General features: G+C 42.1%; 1 protein-coding gene across 2 annotated transcripts in view; it reads right to left on the bottom strand.

Annotated features, from left to right (window-relative positions):
- The window catches only part of LOC106081977 (uncharacterized), a 433,937-nt gene that overhangs the window by 149,847 nt on the left and 264,924 nt on the right, over nucleotides 1–19,166 (bottom strand). Inside the window, exons 7-9 of one of the 2 annotated variants that reach the window (XM_059367022.1) lie at nucleotides 16,702–18,265; nucleotides 16,448–16,597; nucleotides 3,613–3,709 (exon numbers count right to left, since the gene is read on the bottom strand). The gene's annotated coding sequence lies outside the window, so the exon portion shown is untranslated. The other variant, XM_059367023.1, reaches the window with a different exon arrangement.

The following is a 19,166-nucleotide window of genomic DNA, read 5'->3' as shown; positions in this document are numbered from 1 at the left end:
TCAAGGTGCTCATCGACTTCTTATCGAACGCCAGCAACTCTCTCGCCCTCCTGCGGTCGATGACAGGCCAGAGCGCTTTTGCAGTCCAGCAATCATCCACTGAGTCCCACCTCGCCACGGACGCCGCCCTGGCCATGCACTCTACTGTGTTTAGTAGCTCGACAAATGGCACGTAAGCAAGACCGATGACTGGGCCGCCCAGCATAGACGAACACCTTCTGGAGCACTCGTCTGCCCTCTCACTCCATGGAATCCCCTCATGGCCAGGAACTCAATTCAGCGTCATATCATGGGCCCTCAGCCTATCCAGGGACTCCAAACAATCCGCCACGCATTTCGACCTCACCATCCTCGACCCTAAGGCCTTGAGCGCCGCCATAGTGTCCACATAAATTCTAAGTTTCGAAAGCGGTAAATCCCTTACCAGAATTTCTCATACGGCCACTGCAATTGCACAGACCTCTGCCTGGTCTGCCTGTACACTCGTCCTGCAGTGTCAGAGATATACTGATATTCAGTGCATCGGAGTATATCCCCCAATCCAGTCCCTGAATCCATCTTGGAGCCATCTGTGTAGATCAAGGTCTCATCCTTCTCAAGTACAGCATTCATCCCTCTCAGGAAATCGAATGGCGAATACCCCCACTCCAGTCGGCACTGGTGCCAGGTAGTCGGAGATCATCCTCAGTATACCGTCCGCATCCATAACACGCAGAAACGATCTGTAGCCGCAACCATCCTCTTCCAGCATGCCGAGTTTCCTCGGCATTAGCGCGACCCTGGCGGCGCAGTTCCGAATATAGGCCTCAAAGGCCTATGCATATCCAGCATCGCCTACAGGCCTGCCTTCGGTGCGGATCTCAGTGCCACTGTGACCTCGATGTAGGCCAGTATCTAGACCTTCTCGAACTCCCTCGCACGCGTTCTGTTCTCTACGGCAGTCCACCATACCCGTGCTCCATAGGTCATATACATCAAATAAATCTGTGCCCGTCATGACAGGCCACAGTGTGAACGGAAAATATGCTGACAGACTGAAGGTTGCCAGTAACGACTTTTGCCGAAGCTATCTAAACGTCGAGGAAGAAAAAACCATAGAACATCTGCTGTGTGTGTGTCCCGCACTGGTGGGCAGAACGAGTTTCAATTCGGTTTCTCATTTCTTTGAGGACTTGTCTGATTTGACCGCATGTGAACATTTGCAAGTTGGTGGGCTTTTAAAATCGATCTGGATAGTTCAACGGTAGGAAGGTATCTTCCTCTTGCTCTTTCTATGGCATCACAATGGACAAAATGGACACAATGGACAGATGACAGACTTACACTTAAACCTTAGCTAACCTAAGCCACATAGATAGGGTCTTAAGAGATCAATCTTATATATAAAAATCAATTTCTGTTTGTTTGTAGGTTTGTTTCTTTGTTTGTTTGTGTGTTCCTTATGGACTCAGAAACAGCTGAACCGATTTTCTTGAAATTTTCACGGATGGTATCAGATTTTTGATATTTGAAGGGAGAGCGGACCCTCCTCCTTACCCTGATTTTCAGAAAAGCCAGATCTTGGAGATGGGTTGTGCGATTTAAGCGAAATTTTGTGTTCTATCCTATAGTAACCTATTTCGGATGGGGTACCTAGGGTGAGCGCCCCTCCCCAAAACCTACCAAATACATATATACCCCAATCACGACAATATGGGACTCAAATGAAAGGTATTTAAGATTAGAAAACGTATCTGATATCCAATTGTCGGACCAAGTGTTTGGGGGACCACCCCAACCCCCAAAACACCCCTAAATTAGACATACTTACCGACCATGGCAATATGGGACTCACATGAAAGGTATTTGCGAGTAAAATACAAATCTGATATCCAAACTTGGGACAGAGTTTCTAGGGGTCCACCCCTTTTCCAAAACTCCCCCTAAACAGGACTTATTTACCGACACCCCTAAATCGGACATTTTAACCAACCATGGCAATATGGGACTCAAATGAAAGGTATTTGCGAGTAAAATACGAATCTGTTATCCATATTTGGGACAAAGTTTCTACGGGTCCACCGCTTCCCCAAACAGGACTTATGTACCGACCATGGCAATATGGGGCTTAAATAAAAGGCATTTGAGTGTAGAACACGAATCTGATATCCAGATGTGGGGCCAAGTGTTTGAGGGCCCGCCCATCCCCGAGAACATCCCCCCAAGAAGAAAAATTTACGACCAAAGCAAAATGGGGCTCAAATGAAAGGTATTTGAAAATAAAGCACGAATCTGATATCACCCACCCACCCCCATAACACCACCCAAATGGGAAGTGTTTACTGGCCATAGCAATATGAGGCTCAAATAAGAGGTATTTTAGAGTAGAACACAAATCTAATATATATATTCAAAGCCAAGTCACTGAGCGGCCGCCTCATCCCCCAAATCGGTCATATTTGCCGACTATGAAAAAATGGAGTATGAAAAAAGGTATTTGGGAGTGGACCATGAATCTGACATCAACATTCGGGACCAACTGTCTAGGGGACATCCCACCACCATAACAACCCCCAAGTAGGATGTATTTGCTCACCAAGACAATTTGGCTCTTCAAGACTATGGAGCTCGATATTCATAGTTTTTAGGGCCCATACCCCAAACCGGACATATTTGCTGGCTTTTTCAATAAGGAGTTTTAGTGAATGGTATTTGAGATCAGAAAACGAATTTGATATCCGATTTTGAGGCCAATGGCAATATGGAGTTCAAATATATGAGAATGGAGCACTAAGCTGAGATATTTTGAGGGCTTAGTGATGGTATTTACCGACCATGTCAATGTGGGGCTTAAATGAAAGGTATTTATTTTCCGATTCTATTCATATCACACATATCATACTACCCTCTCTTTGTTGATTTCAAATTTGCTGTGTGTGTGTGTGTGTGCGAATTGAGCTGATGCCGCTTTTTTGGTGCACAGCTCAAAGGATTATAAGGGTTCTACTAAAGAGCCTCTTTTTATTGTTTTATATTTGCGTGTTTGATTTGATGGTGTTGTTTGTACTGCTTCTTCTGGCTTTTCTTCGTTTTTTTTCGCGTCCCCCATAGGATGGCCATAGTAATAATCAAAAGACATTCCATTGCAAATATTTGAACATTTTTGTGGATAATATTTAATGAAAAGTTTCACATATTTTTGGCAATTTTTGCAATCTTTGTTTTGTTGTCACATCTTTGCGTTGAGACACTTATGCCATTGTCATTGTTCGCATTTGTGAAGCTCCCAAGTAAGAAAAAAATGGCTGTTGTCTGTTATGAAATCAGGGGAAAAAAGTGCTGTCAGCCCGATGCCAATGCATAACAATGACTATACGGCCCGTGTTACTGAAGACTGATATACACAAATCATTGATGAAACGCGCGTATAAGGGAAGGTAGACCCTATGAAAAATCCAATAAGAAGATAAAAATGGTGACTCATAGTGTTTGGCAACTTTGGCCAAGACGTTGAGGCTTATACAATATCTAAGAAAACTCTTGGAAATTGTAAAACGATTGCAGCTACTCCTAACCGATTCACGATTTCTTATTTTCACTTGTTACAACATTTGTTTTGATACTTTCACTTACCCAGATAATGCCTGGTATGTTTCAAACACGAAATTAATTAATCCAATTAATTGTTTCACTGCTTCAATCACGATAATCATAATATCAATCAACGTTTCTGAAATAGTAATAGAAAAAGTTTTCAATTAAAAAAATTGCATGTTCAATTGAAAAAAATTATTTAAACTTTTGAAATTTGCTATTAGTTTGTTAATTGATCCAACCAAAAAATTATTGATTCTTTTTTTTTTTTGAAAATTCCAATTAATTTCTATATTAGAAACACAAAACCTGGTGCATGAACTTGAGGTGCAAAGGTCCGTGGGCATCCGTATAAAAAAACAACTCCACCGAGGGGTTTCTTCGAAAAATTGCTGGTGTCGAGTAGAGGTGCCCTATATATTTGTTGTTGTTATTGTAGCGGTGTGTTGTGCACTGAGGCGGCAGCGCTTGGCCGATGAAGGACTACATCGGGCTCATAGAGCGGGCTGTCGAGGTATTTCCATCAATTTGTCGAAATGACGAATGTAGGGGACAAAATAGCCTCTAATTTAATTTAGATTCGATTAAAAAAATTATTGAATCATTTTATTTTTTAAATTGAAAATTAAAAATTTTTCAATCACCATTTCGATTGCAAAAATGTTCAGATTCAATTAAAAAATTAAATGAATTAATTAATTTTTTAATTGAAAATGGCAACATAGTCAATCACAACTGCAACTGAAAACAAATAAAAGCGTGCTAAGGCCAACAAAGGATAAAAAATAAGTACTATGCTATTGAAGCTATATCAAGTTATGATTCGATTCGGATCATAATCGAAATGTATGTTGGAGACCATAGTAGAAGTCATTGTGAACAATTTCAACCAATTCGAATAAGAATTGCGACCATTAGGGGCTCAAGAAGTCATATAGGGAGATCGCTTTATATGGGAGCTGTATCAGGCTATAAACCGATTCAGATACATATTCGACACGTATGTTGAAGGGCATGGGAGAAGCCGTTGTACTAAATTTCAGCCAAATCGGATATAAATTGCGCCCTCTAGTGGCGCAAGAAGTCAAGACCCCAGATAGGTTTGTATGACAGCTATATCGGGTTATGAACCGAATTGAACCATATTTGACAGAGTTATTAGAAGTCATAAGCCTCTAGCGGCTCAAGAAGTCAAGACCCCAGATAGGTTTGTGTGACAACTGTATCAGGTTATGAACCGAATTGAACCATATTTGACACAGTTATTAGAAGTCATAACAAAACACGTCGTAAAAATTCTCAGCCAAATCGGATACGAATTGCGCCCTCTAGTGGCTCAAGAAGTCAAGACCCCAGATAGGTTTGTATGACAGCAGTATCAGGTTATGAACCGAACCATATTTGACACTGTTACTAGAAGTCATAACAAAACAAGTCGTAAAAATTCGCAGCCAAATCGGATACGAATTGCGCCCTCTAGGGGCTCAAGTAGTCAAGATTCAAAATCGGTTTATATGGCAGCTATATCAGGTTATAGACCAATCTGAACTATACTAAGCGCAGTAGTTAGAAGTCGTAACAAAACTCGTCGTACAAATTTTCTGCCATATCGGATATAAATTGCGCCCTCTAGTGGCGCAAGAAGTCAAGACCCCAGATAGGTTTGTATGACAGCTATATCGGGTTATGAACCGAATTGAACCATATTTAAAACAGTCATTAGAAGTCATAACAAAACTCGTGGTACAAATTTTCTGCCAAATCGGATAAAAACTGCGCCCTCTAGAGGCTCAAGAAGTCAAGACCCCAGATCGGTTTATATGACAGCTATATCATGTTATGGACAGATTTGATCCATATTTGACACAGTTATTGGAAGTGATAATAAAACTTGTCGCACAAAATATCAGCCAAATAGGTGAAGATTTGCGCCCTCTAGGGGCTCAAGAAGTCAAGATTCAACATCGGTTTATATGGCAGCTATATCAGGTTATAGACCGATCTGAAACATACTTAGCACAGCAGTTGGAAGTCGTAACGAAACTCGTTATGCAAAATTTCAAGAAGTCAAGACCCCAGATCGGTTTATATGACAGCTATATCAGGTTATCGACCGATTTGAACCAAATTTCACACAGTTATTGGAAGTCATAACAAAACACGTCATAGAAATTTTCATTCAAATCGTATACGAATTGCGCCCTCTGTGGCTCAAGAAGTCATGATCCAAAATCCGTTTAAATGGCAGCTATATCAAAACTTGGACCGATTTGGCGCATTTACAACCCCCAACCGGCCTAAACTAATAAAAAGTATTTGTGCAAAATTTCAAGCGGCTAGCTTTACTCCTTCGAAAGTTAGCGTGCTTTCGACAGACAAACGAACGGACAGACAGGGCTGGATCGACCTCATGACCATCAAGAATATATATATTGGGTTGCCCAAAGAGTAATTGCGGATTTTTCATATAGTCGGCGTTGACAAATTTTTTCACAGTTTGTGACTCTGTAATTGCATTCTTTCTTCTGTCAGTTATCAGCTGTTACTTTTAGCTTGCTTTAGAAAAAAAGTGTAAAAAAAGTATATTTGATTAAAGTTCATTCTAAGTTTTATTAAAAATTCATTTACTTTCTTTTAAAAAATCCGCAATTACTTTTTGGGCAACCCAATACTTTATGGGGTCTTAGACGAATATTTCAACTAGTTACAAAAAGAACTAGAACAAGACCATCAGAAAAAATTTTCAGCGGTGGCTTTCCCCTCCTAATGCTGGCAACATTTGTGAGGTAATATGACATGAAAAACTTCTCTCCAACGAGGTGTCGCACTGCGTCACGCCGTTCCTACTCGGCTATTAAAAAGGAGGCCCCTTATCATTGAGCTTAAACTCGAATTGGACTGCACTCATTGATATGTGAGAAGTTTGCGCCTGTTCTTTGGTGGAATGTTCATGGGAAAAATTTGCAATTTGCAAAGATGTTCTTGAGAGTGAACATCTTTGAACACCCCCTCGTGAACACCACACCACCTCACGAATTGCGTGATCGCCTGGATCTCTTTCTGCAGAATCGTTTTAAGGTCAGGCGGTCGGAAACAGATTTCAGTGCTTTGGTTCTCAATTTAGACCCCCAGGCGCACTCTGTGCTCTAGCTTTGATCCACCTGTATAGCATTATCCCCCAGATGGCAGTACCAGAGTTCCGTCAATCCAAAAGTGTGTGTCTCGCTCCCGACCTCAAGTTTCATCTCTGGTATCCGATTAGAAACTTCTTCTAATTTATCCGGCTTTCTTATCATCGCCTCGATTATATCACGATCTGCCTGGAGGCCACCGTTGCACAGTGGTTAGCATGTCCGCCTATGACGCTGAACTCCTGGGTTCGAATCCTGGCGAGACTACAGAAAAAATTTTGAGTGGTGGTTTTCCCCTTCTAATGCTGGCAACATTTGTGAGGTACAATGCCATGTAAAACTTTTATCCAAAGAAGTGTCGCACTGCGGCACGCCGTTCGTTCATTGAGCTTAAATTCGTAAACAGAGAACCATCATTTGATCTAAATTTTTGGTGCTAAGGTATACTCTTTCCCCAAATATCTTTCAGTTGATTACCATTATTTCCTAATCGTGTCAGATGTCACTTTGACGGGTCCATAATATCAGGTCACATGTCTCATTGGAAATTATGCTGCTAGACTAATGGTTACATCTAATGAAGGAAACTAAAGACCATCTGATGCGTGTTAAGTTGTTGAGGATTCTTCTCCATTTCATGAATGACGGTGTTGTATTTTCTAGATCTAACAAACATTTGTATCCTTAGTCAAATAATCACTGATTAATCATAGCATTTCCAAAAACGGGACACATATATAGGCAAAGGATACCATAAAACATCAAAGAGTTTAAGGAATTTGGCACATTCCTATTCGAAAAGGCCGCAGAGCAGAGTGAACTAACCGTATAATAGTTGGCCTATTGAGTGGTTTCCTTTGCGCAATCTATTTACCTTAAATTTGGGCTCATGTCATAAGTAGCTCGTTATGACACATCACACTGAATGCTAAAACCGCCAAGAAACAAAGCATGGCCATAATTAATCCTTTAAAAACAGAACTACCCCCATCTAACACAGTTTGATACCGGAAACTCATTGCATACCATTGCTCCCCAAATCACACAAAAATTCTTCAAACCCTTCATTCAAACAACAAAATCGTACAGATATACAAAATAATCAGCCATACAAAAATTAAGAGGAATGGTAAAGAATCTTCAAAGTGATCCTTTTGCTTAACCAACAGCATGCTCCAGATACCATAGCCATAGCCGTAGCTGTCCCAAGGTAGTTAGTCCCAGTAATGCCATGCCACTCGCATAAGTGGCAGTGACTGTGGCAGTGGCAGCAGACAAAACAGCCACAACAGCAACAGCATCATCGTGTTCTTTTTATCACTGCAGTCAATTTTATTACTGCCTCCGCTTGGCTTCTGCTTTGGCTGCCGTTGTTTTAGGTGCCTCATTCATTGGTGATGGGTTTTTGTGGTGCGCGGTACCCGGCGATGATGGTGGTGGTGGTGGTGGTGGTGTTGGTGTGATGCCCTGCTTAGTGCAGACTGAAGTGTGAGATGTATTGTGCGCGCACACTGCTCCTCTTTTTTTTTATTTTAAATGAGATCAAATATGATAGCGCCAGCCATGATTATACCCAAAAAATCCCAAAAGAGAGCATGTTTAGAGCTATTACTTTACCTTATATGTACAGGTATGTGCGTATGTATGTTGCAGTCACCATAAAAGTGAATCTGTTATTTGTACGAGTGTAATATGATAAAGAAAGGAAAGGAGAGTCTTGAGTTTTTAAAAGAAAACAAGTAAGAGGGAGCTAAGTATGGCCGGGCCGAATCCCTTTACCATTGATCGCATTTGTCGAGTTCCCATGCGCGGTATCTCTTTTTAGACAAACATAGAATACTGAATAAGAACTGATATGCTATTGGAGCTATATCAAGTTATAGTCCGATTCGGACCATAAATGAATGCTGAACATTATAGTAAAGTCATTGTGTAATATTTCAGTTCCTTCGGATAATAATTGCGCCTTGTAAGGGCTTAAGAAGCCAAATCGGGAGATAGGTTTATATGGGAGCAGTATCAAGCTATTGATCGATTCAGACCATTTTAGACACGTATATTGAAGGTCATGAGAGAAGCCGTTGAACAAAATTTCTGCCAAATCGGATGAGAATTGCGCCCTCTAGAGGCTTAAGAAGTCAAGATCCCAGATCGGTTTATATGGCAGCTATATCAGATTCTATACCGTCTTGGCGCCATACTTGGCACAGTTATGGGAAGTCATAACAAAACATCTCATGCAAAATTTCTGCCAAATCGGATGAGAATTGCACGCTCTATTGGCTCAAGAAGTCAAGATACAAGTTCGGTTCATATGACAGCTATACCAGATTATGAAACGATTTAGATAATACTTAGCACAGTTGTTGGAAGTGATTCCAAAACACTACGTGCAAAATTTCAATAAAATCGGATGAGAATTGCGCCCTCTAGAGGCTCAAGAAGTCAAGACCCAAGATCGGTTTATATGGCAGCTATATCAAAACATGGACCGATTTAAACCATACTTAGTGCAGATATTGGAAGTGATACCAAAACACTACGTGCAAAAGTTCAATAAAATCGGATAAGAATAGCGCCCTCTAGAGGCTCAAGAAGTCAAGACCCAAGATCGGTTTATATGGCAGCTATATCAAAACATGGACCGATTTAAACCATACTTAGTGCAGTTATTGGAAGTGATACCAAAACACTACGTGCAAAAGTTCAATAAAATCGGATAAGAATAGCGCCCTCTAGAGGCTCAAGAAGCCAAGACCCCAGATCGGTTTATATGGCAGCTATATCAAAACATGGACCGATTTATCCCATTTACAATACCAACCGACCTACACTAATGAAAAGTATTTGGGCAAAATTTTAAGCGGCTAGCTTTATTCCTTCGAAAGTTAGCGTGCTTTCGACAGACAGACGGACATGGCTAGATCGACTTAAAATGACATGACGATCATGAATATATATATACTATATGGGGTCTTAGACGCATATTTCGAGGTGTTACAAACAGAATGATGAAATTAGTATACACCCATCCTATGGTGGAGGGTATAAAAAAAGAAAACAACGGAAACTGGACTTCGAAAAGCTGCCAGACAACTTCTGGCATTCGAACACAGCCATTCAGCGTTATAGGCGTACATGCTAAACTTTGCGCTAAGGTGGCCTTCATTGCCAACTCCATTGAAATTGCTTCACTATGTACCAAAAACTACCCGTACAAAAACCTATGGTATTCCCATTCTATTGCATACTCGAATGCTGCATATAGAGCTACCTGCAATCAGTTATTAGGTTAGGTTAGGTTTGAGTGGCAGTCTACCTTCAGACTTACGTTTTCGTACGTTGTGATAAAAGATACCTTCCAAGGAAGGTACCTTCCAACGAAGATACATTCCAACTCTTACCCTTGAACCATTCAAATCCCTTTGAAAAGCCCAACAACTTGCGAATGAATGAGAAACTTAAGTGAAACTCCTTCTGACTGCCAGTGCGGGAAACACACACAGCAGATGTTCCATAGTCTGTTCTTCTTCAACGCCATCACAGCTTCTGCAGAAGATGTTACGGACAACCTTCAGTCTGTCAGCATGTGCTCCAAACAGACAGTGACCTGTCACGATGGACACTATGACTAAGACATCTATTGTAGCCAGTGATAGCAAAGCGGTACACCTTTTATAGTCTAGATTAGGCCACATAGTTTTGGAATGCTCACAGTCGGGCCTGGTCCTGAAATCTAAGCATATATGTCACTAGAGTCATATCCACAGATTCCAGTTTCCCTGGAATGTGTTAGGTAGTTCCTAGCGAGACTAGGAACAAGCTCGTCCGCTTTACAATTCGCTGGGATATATCTGTGGCCCGACACCCAGAACAGGTGAATTTTGAATTGTTCAGCCATCTGGTTGAGAGATTTACGAAAATCGAGGGCGGTTTTGTGTTCAGAAATACGTTCTCCAGGGATTTAATGGCTGCTAAATTGGCACAGTGTATCCTGGTAGATCCCTACCCATTCCTGTCAAATGTGGTACAGATCGGGCCATATTTGGTTATAGCTGCCATATATACCGATCTTCCGATTGGCACAGCGAATTCCGGTACCCTTCTTAACTTTTTTGTTGAATATCGTCCAGATCGGACCATATTTGGATATAGCTGTCATATAGACCGATCTCCCGATACAGTGTATAAAATGGACATTTTTCATCTGATTTCGATGAAATTTGGGACGTTGAGTTCTAATAGACCCCTTCTCATTCTTGTTAAATGGGATCCAAATCGGTTTTATATTTGGATATAGATTCCATAAAGACCGATTTGCCGATATAGAGTATTGAGCCTTAAAGTAATTTTCATTCGTTTTCGATTGGTACCACTCTACGCCTTCTTGTTGAATATACTTCAGATCGGTACATACTTGGATATAGCTGCCATATATTGTAGAACGATTTCCCGGTATAAAGTATTGACCCTATAAAAGTTGCATTTTTTGAGACTGTGAGTTTTGATAGACCTCTGAACTTTTTTTAATATCTAGTCCGATCTAAAAGATATTCAACAAAAAAGTGTAGAGGGGTACCAAAACTCGCAGAGCCAAATTTTATCGAAATCGGATGAAAAATGCTGCTCTTATGAGTACAATACTTAATATCGCAAGATCGGTCTATATGGCAGCTACATCCAAATATGGTCCGATCTGGACCACATTTAACAAATAGTTGTAGGTCAGGTTTATATACAAAGAATACGAAATCATCAAAAATTGTTTGGAAAATGTTTTTATACCCAAGATATCTGCAAGTTTATAAATACCCAGCATTTGGGCATAAATGGGTAAATACCCGAATATTTACCCAATTTACCGGGTACATACCTATTGGGTATTTACCCATCGCCCATCTCTACCTATGATCGAATGAATATAAGTGATACCGACTACTTTCAATGGCAAATGAGTAGACTGGATTCGACGTCCGACCCAATAGATCGTCAATATAAATAAGAACAAGTAAAAGCGTGCAAAGTTTGGCCGGGCAGAATCTTGGAAACCCATAACCATGGATTCTGCTAAAATATGGGAGCTTTATCTAGTTATAGACCGAATTGGACAGTACTTGGCGCAGTTATTGAAAGTCATAACAGAACACTATATGCAATGTCAGCCAAATCGGATAAAATCGTGGGCTTGTAAGGGTTCAAGAAGTCAAATCGGAAGATCGGCTTATATGAAAGCTATATCATGTTCTTGACCGATTTGAAACGTACTTGGCACAGTTGTTGCAAGTCTAACAGAATACGATGCACAAAATTTCAGCCAAAGCGGATGAATAGTGCGGCTTCCAGGTATTCAAAAAGTTAAATCGGGAGATCGGTTTATATGGGAGCTAAAGCAGGTTATACATAGATTTATACCGTACCTGGCACAGTTGTTGGAAGTCCAAATAAAACACTATGTGCAAAATTTCATCGAAATCGGTGAAAAATTGTGGCTTCCAGGGGCTCAGGAAGTCAAATCGGGAGGTCGGTTTATATGGAAGCTGTATCAGGTTATAGAACAGTTTGGACCATACTCGGCTCCGTTGTTGGGAGTCATAACAGAATACTGAATGCAACATTTCAGCTAAATCGGATGAAAATCGAGGCCTCCAGGGGCTGAAGAAATCAAATCTGGTGATCGGTTAATATGGGAGCCATATCAGTTTCTTGACCAATTTGGACCGTACTTGTCACATTTGTTGGAAGCCATATCAGAACACGATGTGCAAAATCGGACAAAAATTTTGACTTCCAGGGTCTCAAGAAGTCAAATCGGGAGATCGGTTTATATGGGAGCTATATCCAAATTTAAACCGTAATGGTCCATTTGCAATCCCCAACGACCTACATCACACGGAATTTTAATGCGCATCACACGTCATGGCATTCTCCCCTAGGTAACGACCAGCGTGGCATAGCTTTGGCAGAGCAGATAGGTAGCTTCACGTTTTGCACGGTGAATGAGGATGCCCCCACTAGGATTACGAGGAGGTGCAGAAGCTCGCCAGACATCTCAATTGCATCCCCTGATCGCCTGAGTGACGTCTCCTGGCAAGCCATCATCTCTTTGGGGTCAGACCACCTCCCCATAATTCTCACCATCGACCGACCACCCGACTTAATAACCTCTGAGCGCCGGACGTTTATCAATTATAAGAAGGCCGATTGGACTGGCTTCAGAGAGTATACTAATCTCCGCTTCAGTGAACTGCCACCCCCCCTCTGATGTGCTTGTGGCCGAGAAGAAATTCCGAGACATCATCAACGCAGCAGACGCTCGCTTTATACCAGCCGACCCAATTTCCCGGCGCAAGCAGTGGTACTCGCAGACGAGCGTGATGGGATTCGTGCTATGGACCCCGCTAACCCCAGAATCAGCGAGCTGAATCTGGAAATAAACAGGGTAGTCAACGAACATAAGCGGAATTTGTGGCTGGAACACTTGGAGCAATGTAACTTAGGCACCGGTGCAGGCAAACTGTGGGCCACTGTTAAGTCACTCTCGAACCCCGGAAGACGGGTCGACAGAACCTCAGTCACTTTTGGCGAGATAACCGTGACTGATCCGAAGAGATGCGCCAGGTTGTTCAACCTGGACAGGGTAAGGAGGAGAGCCATTCGCCTATTCGTGGTCTCCGAGCCGATGAACAGCCATCACAATTTACCGTGGGCGAAGTTACGAATGTCATCCGTGGCGCCAAATCTTTCAAGGCTTTGGGCCCCGACGGAATCTCTACATTGATGCTGAAGAATCTGTATTCACCTGGAGTTGAGTACCTTACCACTGTCCTCAACCTGTCATTGAACACTCTTATAGTTCCCGATGTCTGGAAAATGGGCAGAGTGATCCCGCCACTGAAGCCTGGAAAAGACCCGAGTTTGGGGGAGTCGTGCAGACCGATCTCCCTTCTCTCACCAGTGGCAAAGACGCTTGAGGCATTACTCCTCCTCCCGAGCCTCGTAGGAGAATTTCCATTCGCTTTCCAACAGCTTTGCATGCCATCACCGCACACATTTGCCGTGGCTTCAATCAACCCAGGCCATGTTATAGGACGGTACTCATGGCACTGGACCTATCGAAGGCATTCGACGCGGTCAGCCGTGCCAAATTATTTGAGGACCACGCCAACACGTCCCTCCAGCCAGGCCTGAAACGATGGGTCGCGAATTATCTGTGTGGTCGCCAGTCATTTGTGCAATTTAGGGATAAGAAGTCGAAACACCGTAGAGTGAAACAGGGAGTTCCCCAAGGTGGGGTGATATCTCCGGCTCTGTTTAACCTCTACCTATCCTCCATTCCACCCCCTCCAGATGGCATAGAGATCGTATCATATGCGGACGATTGTACGATCATGGCATCAGGCCCCCCACCCATTGATGACATCTGCGATAGGTTGAACGTCTACCTCAACGAGCTTGCCTCATATTTCGCTGCAAGAAATCTGAAGATATCCGCCACCAAATCTTCAGCCACACTGTTCACGACAAATACGCGTGAGGTGAATACTGAGCTGACTGTGATGGTCGATGGAGAAATGATTCCGACCATCAAGTGTCCCAAAATACTTGGCGTCACATTTGACAGCTCTTACACTTTCTCCCCACATGCCACAGCAATCTGCAATAAAGTCAAAAGTAAAGGGTGATTTTTTTGAGGTTAGGATTTTCATGCATTAGTATTTGACAGATCACGTGGGATTTCAGACATGGTGTCAAAGAGAAAGATGCTCAGTATGCTTTGACATTTCATCATGAATAGACTTACTAACGAGCAACGCTTGCAAATTATTGAATTTTATTACCAAAATCAGTGTTCGGTTCGAAATGTGTTCAAATTTTGACAAATTTTGTTCAGCGATGAGGCTCATTTCTGGTTGAATGGCTACGTAAATAAGCAAAATTGCCACATTTGGAGTGAAGAGCAACCAGAAGCCGTTCAAGAACTGCCCATGCATCCCGAAAAATGCACTGTTTGGTGTGGTTTGTACGCTGGTGGAATCATTGGACCGTATTTTTTCAAAGATGCTGTTGGACGCAACGTTACGGTGAATGAACACATTTCGAACCGAACACTGATTTTGGTAATAAAATTCAATGATTTGCAAGCGTTGCTCGTTAGTAAGTCTATTCATGATGAAATGTCAAAGCATACTGAGCATCTTTCTCTTTGACACCATGTCTGAAATCCCACGTGATCTGTCAAATACTAATGCATGAAAATCCTAACCTCAAAAAAATCACCCTATGGAAACAAGGTCCTCACTCGCTGGCAGCACTTGGGGTGCAGACAAAGAAACCTTGTTGACCACGTACAAAGCAATTGACCGGTCTGTGGTAAGTTATGCAGCGCCAGTGTGGTCTCGTCAACTTTGTGACACGCAGTGGAATAATATTCAGATCTATCAGAATGCCGCTCTCCGAACTGCGACGGGCTGTCTCCTCAGTTCTCATGTGGACCACCTCCATCAGGAGACAAGGATTCTACCAGTGCGAAGACATAACTACATGCTGTCTAAGCAATACCTTTTGGGCTGTTATCGCAGAGACCATCCAAATCATCATCTTGTGGATAGATACCCACCGCCCAGAAGCCTTAAGGTAGATCTACACGATCTAAAGCGTGAGCTTCAGCGCTACAAGAGAGAACCTCTAGATCAAGCGGCATATCAAGCGAGTCTAAACAACATTCATGCAGACACAGTAGCAGCCGCGGTAATTGGCTACCGGGTGAATGTAGTCCTTGGAGAACGACCGCCACCCATTGCACCCGAAGAAATCGACCTCCCCCGGCAAACCAGAGTGGTTCTGGCTCAATTATGTTGCGGCAGATGCAGCCGCCTCAATTCCCACAGAGCTAGGATTGATGCCGACGTGCAAGATGTATGTCCCGATTGTAACCAGGGACCGCACGTCACCCGTTAACTGCCCGGCCAGACCCACTCTACTCAGACCCAGATCCCTGTGGACGCACCCCATCTTAGTCGCAGAGTTCCTGGGTCTTGACACTCAACAGAATCAAGCAGACGAAAGATAGAACACAATAAACTGCTAAAACAACAACAACAACAACCTACATCAAATGTGCAAATTTTCAAGCAGCTAGCTGTACGCGTTCGACCGCTATCGTGATTTCGACAGACGGACGGAGGGACATGGCTAGTTCGAATCAGAATTTCTTTATGGGGTCCTAGAACAATATTTCGAGGTGTTACAAACGGAAAGACTAGAGTGGTTCAACCCCATTCTATGGTGGTGGGTATAAAGTGGAAGGGAAAGGACAGAGACTTGTGCCACACCTGCGCTTGATGTACTATACTCATCGAATTAGATCTCATCTACAAAAACTCGTATAGTGCGATCTCTGAGAAAGCTCGATACGAATCGAACGAAGTTATTTTTAACTCTAAAAGCGATTAAAAGATTTGATAAAAGTGCACCGTGCCACACCCTATCACATACTTTGGAGATATCCAGAGCTACGACATTTTTCTCACCAAATTGTTGGATAGAGCGATTTGAACGTTCATACAGAAATGTCATTAGGTCTCCCGTAGGGTGATTTCTGCGGAACCCATGCTGTCTATCGCTAAGAAGGCCGGAGGACTTTAAGTTTTTCACAAGATGGTGGTTAACCACACCCTCCATAAGCTTGGAGAGCGCGAAGCATTTCGCAATTGGCCGGTAATTCGCAGGGTTGTTCGCCTTACCCTTTATGAGGATGGGTTGATGGTTTGCAACCTTCCAATACGGTGGGAAAACTCTCACACGGCAAGCAAGGTTGAAAAGATTGCGTAATGGACTACCAAGTGTCTAAGAACAATTACAAAGGACAAGTGATGATATAATTGAAATTTTATCTGCAAAAAAAAAAAATTATAAAATTTTATCATAAGCTAGAGAAAATTTCATTTCATTTGTCTTTATTAACACTTTTTTCTTTGCTCTCGGGGATCATACTAACCTCCTCATCAAAATAAGCTCCATAGTGTTTTTGACTGCGGTTCTGAATGCTTCAGCTTCTGCTCACTGACTGCTTGTTTATTCATGTCTTTTTTCTTTTGGTTGTTGGCGGTGGTGCGAGTTAAGAAGATGGTGTTGTTGTCGCTGTAGATGATGATTATGGTGATGTTTTGTTGTTCTGTTTGATGGCGTTGCTGATGACGCTGTATCACCATCATAATAACCATGCTTGGTGGTTTGGTTTCTGGCGGTGTTATTGTTGTTGTTTTTGGTTTGGGGTTTATTGTTGCATCAACGATGGTGTTCTACATGTGATTTGTGTGTGCGTAAGCTTTTCGGTTGATCATCGTTGTCGTCTCCATCCCCATTGGATAGTGTTGTTGTTGTTGTTGTTGTTGCCTTTGTTGTTATCCCAGGGTTGTTGGCTGGCGTATGGACAGAAATACATTCTCGCCATCGTTCACGTTTGTGTCTTAAGTCTTTTGATTTGTTGTTTCGTTATTTCGTCGCGTCTATCTGCATTTCAGTGGTCCGCTGTCAGTAAATGAAGGTGAAGGAAGAAGCCGCCGACAGTAGTGGCTCATGGCTATAATTCAAAGCCAGTTGATGACTTTGAATGTGGTACAAACCATTTGAGCGTTTCTTGCATGCTCTGCCATGACCCAAAACTTCAAAACTCTTTGTTTAAGCATTTTTTTTGTTGTTGTTCTTAAGGTTTTGGGGGCTTATGTGATTTTGCACCATCTATTTAGCCATCCATCCATCCATCCTCCTCCATGATCTGGACTCGAGCTCTTGGGTTGTTTGGGTTTTTTTTTTCTTCTTTTGCCAGTATAATTGTTGATGTTGTTGCTATTGTGGTGGTGTAAGGCGCTCGCCTCTGTGTTGTCTTGCATTTGTTAATCATCGTGTGAAGTTGGTCTGCAAATATGTTCTTGTTCTGTGTGATTTTTTGGGTTTGTTGGTGTTTTGTTTTTTTTTTTTTTTTGGTTCTGATTTTCGTTTTGCTCTTTTTTAATTTTATTTGAAATTCTTCGGCGCTGTTCTTCAATGTTGTTTGACATTCAATCTTTGATTTCAGTTGCCATGTTGCTGCTGTTGTTGTCGCTGTTAGGGGGGCTTCTTTTTTCTTTTTTGACGTTACGTTTCATGTGTTGTTATTTGAAGCTTTTGTGCTTGTAATTCATTCAAATCCCTTATTTCTCCCTCTTTTTTTGGGGATTTCGGTGCAATTCTTTTGTTTGGTGTCAAGTTTAACAAATATTTAGTTTTGTACAACGTTTTTTCCCTCAGTCTTTGAATTCGTCTGGAATTTCTTTTATTTAGCTTTGGAGGAGACAAGTTGACTGAAATGCGTTTTAAGAGTTGCAAAGAGTGATGCCCGAGAGCCTTGCGTTGGCGGAGGGTATGCTCAATACCCTCTGGAATGTTCTGGAGAGCCTTGAGAAGTGTATGGAAATTTTCTGAATGAATTTTTAAGGATTTCAAGCGATTGCGACACACAAGTATATTTAATTTGGAAATATTTGAGTGAATTAAGGCCATGCTTTTCAGGTCTGTAGATTCTGGAAAGAAATAAAGTGAAATAATGAAGTGATTAAGAATCCATCGGCATACTACAGAGCAGTAGACAAGATCAGAAGCTCTTAAATAGTGAGCCATATAGTGCATAGACCCCCGAAGTGGCCAGGGGCCCGTGCCTTCCCCCGAAATAATAATGGGACACACGGTCTGTCACAGCCAACTAAAACAAGTAAGGCCGGGCGAAACTTGGGAACCTTGGGAATCTTGAAGAGCATAAGTTTTTTCTACATACCAAACTTCTGTCAAACCAGCAAAAATTAAAGCTTCTAGGAACCGAGCAAGCATGATCGGGAGACTGCTATACACTGGAGCTATATCAGGTCATAGACTGATTTGGGCCGTATTTGGCACAGCTGTTGAACAGAACACCATGTGCAAAATTTTAGCCAAATCAAAAATTGTGGCTTTCAACCGCTCAAGAAGTCAAATCGGGAGATCGGTTTATATGGGAGCTATTTTAGGTTATAGACCGATTTGGATAGTTATTGGCACAGTATTTGGAAGTCATAGCGGAACACCACATGCCAAATTTCAGTCAAATCGGACACAAAATGTGGCTTGTAAGAGCTCAAAAAGTCAAATTGGGAGATCGGTTTATATGGGGCTACATCATCGATTTGGGGAGTCACAACAAAACACGACATGCTCCATTTCAGCCAAATCGGACAACAATTGCGGCTTGTAAAGGCTCAGAAAGTCAAAACGAGAGATCGATTAATATGGGAGCTATATCAGGTTATCGACCGATTTTGACCGTACTTGGCACCGTTGTTGGAAGTCATAACAGAACACTACATGCAAAATTTGAGTCAAATCGAACAAAAATTGCGGCTTTCAGGAGCTCAAGAATTCAAATCGGGAGATCGGTTTATATGGGAGCTA

The sequence above is a fragment of the Stomoxys calcitrans genome, chromosome 4 (genome assembly GCF_963082655.1).
Source record: "Stomoxys calcitrans chromosome 4, idStoCalc2.1, whole genome shotgun sequence".
Lineage (NCBI taxonomy): Eukaryota > Metazoa > Arthropoda > Insecta > Diptera > Muscidae > Stomoxys > Stomoxys calcitrans.
This window is presented reverse-complemented; position numbering and strand designations above follow the sequence as displayed.